The 5,977-nt window shown below is 40.1% G+C and overlaps 1 long non-coding RNA gene across 2 annotated transcripts in view; it reads left to right on the top strand.

Moving 5' to 3' along the window:
- LOC109364114 overlaps positions 1 to 5,977 on the top strand; it is a 44,323-nt gene that overhangs the window by 22,842 nt on the left and 15,504 nt on the right. For both annotated transcript variants that reach the window (XR_004162246.1, XR_004162247.1), the window contains exon 2: positions 2,500 to 2,572. This is a non-coding gene — a long non-coding RNA (uncharacterized LOC109364114). The remainder of the gene's footprint in view (positions 1 to 2,499; positions 2,573 to 5,977) is intronic.

The following is a 5,977-nucleotide window of genomic DNA, read 5'->3' as shown; positions in this document are numbered from 1 at the left end:
CTATCAGTCCCCCAAGGTCCCTTCCCATCAGGCAGCTTTCCAGCCACTCCTCCCCAAGCCTGTAGGGATGCCTGTAGGGATGGTTGTTGTGACCAAAATGCAGGACCTGACACTTGGTCCTATTGAAACTCATACAGTTAACCGTGGCCCATCAATCCAGTCTAGCCAGGTTCCTCTGTAATGTTCTTCTCCCCTCAGGCAGATCAACACTCCCTCCCAACCTGGTGTCATCTGCAAACTTGCTGAGGGTGCACTCATCATTAATAAAGATGTCAAATAGAAGCAATCTCAGTACCAAGCCCTGGGGGACACTGCTTGTGATGGCTGCCAACTGGATTTAACTCCATTGACTATTACTTCATTATTACTACATGATCATGTATTACAGAGTGGATTACCACTGTAAAAAGGTCTTCTTGAAGAGGTTTAGAAATACATGTGCATTATTAAAATATTAGTTAATTGTTTTCCCACACTGGAAGCTGTGTTTCATATTGGTAATTTTGCTTTTACATTGCATTCATATTTTTAAAATGTTATAAGGACTAATGTGGACATTGAGGAATGCTCAGCCTCACAGGTCGGGTTAAACTGAAATGGAACTCTCAGGAGCTCTGTGTGCTGCTCCCTGCAACTGAGTACTCTGAGATTTGTGTGAATATTTCTTATCTCCCCAGACTCACTTGTGATGTTTGGAGAACACATCTCACAGTGACTATAGCTAACCTCCTAGAAAGCATGAGCACACTGTGACAAAGGGGAACTTCCAAACTGTTGACAGCTGAATAATTTCACACAGCAGCTAGCAATGAATAACCGCTTCCTGCGATGATTCAGAAGCTACTTAAAGGTTATCTAAGGGGAATCTTCTAAGAGGGTTGGTTTGAAGAAGGTAGGTAAACAGGAAGTGCTATAGTTCTGTTCCATAGCTCTTCACAAGAGGTAAGGCATGCATGGGAGAAAAAGAAGTAGTTGCTAATGGTAATCTAAAAATCTACCTATAGCTGTGCTGGTGATTGCCCTTGAGCAATGATATGGTTAGCATAATTCCTTTAGTAAACATTTGTTATCTGTTGTGCTAAAGGTATTTCATTTGTTTTAAAGTGTTGGAATTTTTTCTTTGGCGTGTGATATGGGGGCAGATGAGGTTCAGATCATGTGAATGTAAACATCTCTTGCATGATTTTCTGTTCTTGATGTCCAAAACAGGTTCTGTGTTCCTATCTAAAATCCATTTGGTCATTTTCTTTGATATGTTAAGATAGAAAATCCTAGCAAGTCCCTTCCTACTCTTACAGCAAGGTCCATATGCACCATTTGAGATGCTTATTATATGCACAACCATGATTCCTCTGGGACAAGATGAAAACTTGATGAAACTCCTGAAAACTTGTATGAAACTAGCACAAACTAGATGCCTGTCTTTGTGTGTGTCAGTTCTCACATGCAAACCAACCTCAGTCTGAACACCTCAGTGGAACATTTCTTTTAACATCGTAATATGGCCAGATTTTGTGCCCCTTGCCCATCCCCAGCGTTAGACTAACTCATGAATACTTTCTTGATTTTCTTATCTTAAAGCAGGAAAGATGGGATGCATGGGATTCACACTGTGTTGTGTTTTTCATATGTTCAGCTATTTTTTTCTATTTATTATTTTAATTTTCCAGATAATATGACAGATTATTATACCAAAGAACATTATCTAATGTTAATTCCCATTAGTAAGTTAATAGTTCATTTCAACTACATTCAGCTGAAGAACTTGTAAATGCTTGTCCTAATACAAGTATTTGGAGAGATGTTCTCATTTCAGACTTCATTCCAATTTGCAAGCTTATCTGCAAAGACAGAAGTCAATGTTCCCTGAAGACCCTTTGGTCTATGAGACCCCTCAGACCAGCATGCCTCATGGAGAAATGAACTACTACAGGCAGATATATGTCATTAAATCATCTTAAGTTACTAACACAGAAACCTGACATCTGGCATGTGAAAAGAAATTACAGACTTACTGTTTCCATTTTTAGAATTAAAGTCAGAAAGTGATCTCTCATCAAAAGCAACATGCCAATATCTAGTCTGATTTGCTTTTAAAATGATTGACAGCTTTACTTCAAAAGGAAAAGCCTTTCAAATTTACTATCCTTTTCATTTTGAGAAAGCACAGCTGCTTTCCCACCTCTGAACACACCCATATTTGACAGACGATGGGAATCCACATTTTTGAAGAGGCATTTACAACCCGTTACTAAAGCAAAGGTAAGTGCTAATTCCTTTTAAGGATTACTCCTTATCTGAGTTGCTCAAGCTGGCTTGCATTTGCCTATTGTATGCGCCTTTACTTCCAGTCCATTAAGACCTCCTAGAGAGAGAGCACGCAGGGTCTGCCCTGAGAACTGTCCATTTTTAGGGATGTATTAGCATACTTTGATGATCCAGCTCATTCATAGTAGGGTGTTGCTTGCACGGCTACAAATTGCCAACTTCTCTTCGCAGGAAACAATGTCAAAATCAACCCTCTTCTGGATGCTATGGTCATGTGCTGCCACTGATGCCAGTGAAAGAAAGAGTAAGTCTCTAAAACAAGTTCAGGAGTTTGCAAGGTACTGTTACATACATAGATCAAAAATAGATGTATTTTTATACCCGAAGTCAGACTTTCAAAAAGATTTGGGTCCACAAACAAGGAGACAGACGACAACGGTGCTTGGAAATGCTTTGGTGTCTCTGTTTTCCTTAGATCGTAGGAGGCAGATTTCACTTGGCAGTGAAGCCAAGCCCCTAAAATGCAGTTTGCTTGTCTCCAAGAAGAGGAGGAGACACCTTTGTAGAACTGCTATGCAGTAACAGAGCTGCTGTTTAATTTTGGGGTAATACATTCCCTATTGTACTCATTGTTCTGCATTTACTCTATTGCCTGGTACTGTAATACACTGCTCTCAGTATGCTAATGGGATTTCATGGGGCTGCCATCACCAGCTCGATTTGTAACAGGAAGCCAGGACAATAAAGGCTTTCAGAAGATTAATGTGAGAAATGGATGCCTCTGTAGAGGGGCATCAGTGCAAAATGAAAAACAACACTGTCTTCCATTGCTTGTTACTGCCATCTCATTTTCACCACTAAATAACTAGTGCATTTCTCTCCACAATGAACACCAACAAAAGGAAGACAGCCTTCATCAACAAAGGGCGTACTATAGGAGGGAACAGACAGGGCAGCATTCCTCTCAGGCATTTCATAAAATCACCTCCCACTGTTTGCCATCCCTGAGCTCCCTCAGATTTTACACCACTGAGCATCTCCTGACAACCTGCAGCTTTCCGGCAGAAAATTCAGAACGGGTTAACAAAAGCTCTGGCATTTTAGGAATAGGTTTTGATGAGCATATATATCTCAGTTAACACTTTTGTCTACCAACATAGCTTGGCTGATATAGACTGCACTTGATGCAGCGTGCACAAGTGTGCTGTTGACTCAGAAACAGCTAGACAGCAGCAGAGTGTGGTAGCCTCAGGAAATGGCTTTGTGTTTCTCACTGGACACACATTATCATTGCACACATTGTCCCAAAGTCACTGGCTATTCTCTGAATTACAGAGTGCCTCTGCGTTAACATGGAAATTCAAAGAATTAAAAGAAGACAAGTATTTCACTAATCTCTTCCTTATTAGTTTTCCTCATCAATTATATTGTTATTTCCGTGCAAAAACCAAGGTGAGGATGGAGAAAGGGGGAGAAGTAATTAATATGCGGATATTTCCATGGCTGACGGCCAGATTAATCTTTCAAATGCCTTTGGCAGGCCAAATCTCAGGTATGATCCAAAAGCATGAGAACAGAATCAGCAGGCATGCAGAGGCAGTGCAGAGTGTATAAGGACAGCAGGGAGCTAGCAAACGGTTGTGTCACTGTGCAGAAACCAGCACTGTCCAAGATCAGTTTCTCAAGAGTTCAGGCTGCCCTGGAGGCCCCAACCCTGTGTTATTCCTTGGACTCCCACCCTTCAGTGTGGTGCAGCTGTAGTGCATAGGGATTGATCGGGACCACAGCTACTCCTGCTCATGTCCCTCCAGAGCTATCTACATGCTCTGTTCACTCCAGGTTGTCTACTACCTTACTGATTCCAAAGTGCTATTTCTGAGTTAAATTTCCTCCTGTTTAGCTTGGGAATTGTTTAGCTCTATGCCATTTATCTATTTCTGTCCATGTGTTCTGGTCTTGGGAAGGTCAAGGAGCTGTGAGTTAGCAGGAAGTGGCAGTTGTGTTTGATATGGATTCTTCTGGTTTCCATCTGTCCACTGGAGTCAGAATGTATTGACCCATGACACAAGGATCATGAACTACTTCAAGTTTGCAAGAGGTTGGGCTTGACTGTGATAAATACAACATCATTTTTGAAAAGTACCTCTCTCTTAATAAATTAACATGCAAATAAATGGACTGGGAACTGGGAGAACATTCCTGACGTTTCTCACAGCAAAGCCTGCTGGAAGACTGCTGTAGGTCAATTTTTAGTTCCTGGTAACAATGCAGTGTGTCAAGTTCTCACATTTCTAGTGCTCTCTGAACAGGTGTGCATGGCAGCAACACCTGTAATATTCTGTAGTAGTTGTGCTATGGAGCAATAACGAAAAGGTTACCTTGTGATCTATCTCTTCCCCTTTGCCCTTAGCCTGCTGGAGAAGTTCTGAATTGAATGTGACTCCATTAAACTGGATAAAATTCTACACTGCCTTAAAACGTAATCAACTGACTTGCTTTGCAGGAGTTTTGCTTTAAGTATAGGATTATGCATTAGAGATGACTTTTTCCAGAAGATTGATTCTGCCTCATTTTTTTTTGCTCATCAACAGCCTGCAATCAAGATTCAAATCAAGGCATGAGCAAAGAATTCAAACCTGTGGCTGCTTTGCTGTTCTCCTCCATAGTTCTGATATCTCTGTAGCTTCTTTCCCTTTACTGCATGAGTGTGCATACGTGCCTGACAACTGAATAGCGTGGGCCAAGAAAGCTTTATTTTCCACCATAGTTGATGGTGTGAATAGAGAGGTGACAGGGTTTGATGACAAACCCAAGATACTGAGGGTAATAATGATGAAGCTACCTGTGCAGAACTGTAGAACTGCATGAGACTTTATACTCAAGTGTTAAAGCGGCAGATGAAATTTAATGACATAAATATGAAGTGATGCACACAAGACCTTGCTATTTCCTCGTGATTTCTTTTGTAAATGATGCTCTGTAAGCTGACGCTAATGATTCAGGAATAAGATTCCCGAATTTATAACAGGTGGTTTTTTGACATTGTCAGCTTAGTCGTCAAAAAAATTTTGAAATTTTTTAGGAAAGAAATAGTGAAAAAAAATCAGTGTCTTAATAGCATCTTATCACTATATAAATTCGTGATGGCTCCTGTATCTCCCGAGGTTGTTTTAGATCTAGAAAATTTTTAAGGAGCAAAAGAGGACAATCAGAGAAGGTGGATATCAAATACACAATAGATAATTCAGTGGTGGAAATTAACATTTCATACATTTCATGCAGGTTCAAAATAAAACTGAGCAAGGTTCTGCAAGGTAAATACCTAAAGGCTTCTAAGCATGTGAAAAACCATCTCCAACAGACCAAATACTGCAGTTCTAATGTAGTACTGTGGATATTCTATGGAATCTAAAATTTTCTCTTCAAATATATTACGATTTTTGTAAGATTGAATCAACAAGGATTTGTCAGATGCTTGTTTTGCTTGAGGAAAAAAATGTATGAGATGAAGAAAGAATACATATGAAAGGAACACTTACTTATTAAATATGCACACTTAAAATGAACTCAAGGCTGCGTTAATTTCGTTGTCTTAGGCTTGTGCACGTTAGCTGCTTTGGTTTTCTTTCTATTTGTTGCCAAGTGTTCTTTGATGCCTGGCCAGGAAGTACTAACAAATACAACTTCAGTGATTGCTTGCTCCATTTTT

Source organism: Meleagris gallopavo, chromosome Z, assembly GCF_000146605.3.
Source record: "Meleagris gallopavo isolate NT-WF06-2002-E0010 breed Aviagen turkey brand Nicholas breeding stock chromosome Z, Turkey_5.1, whole genome shotgun sequence".
NCBI lineage: Eukaryota > Metazoa > Chordata > Aves > Galliformes > Phasianidae > Meleagris > Meleagris gallopavo.
The sequence above is the reverse complement of the archived record's forward strand: the minus strand, read 5'-3'. Positions and strand labels throughout refer to the sequence as shown.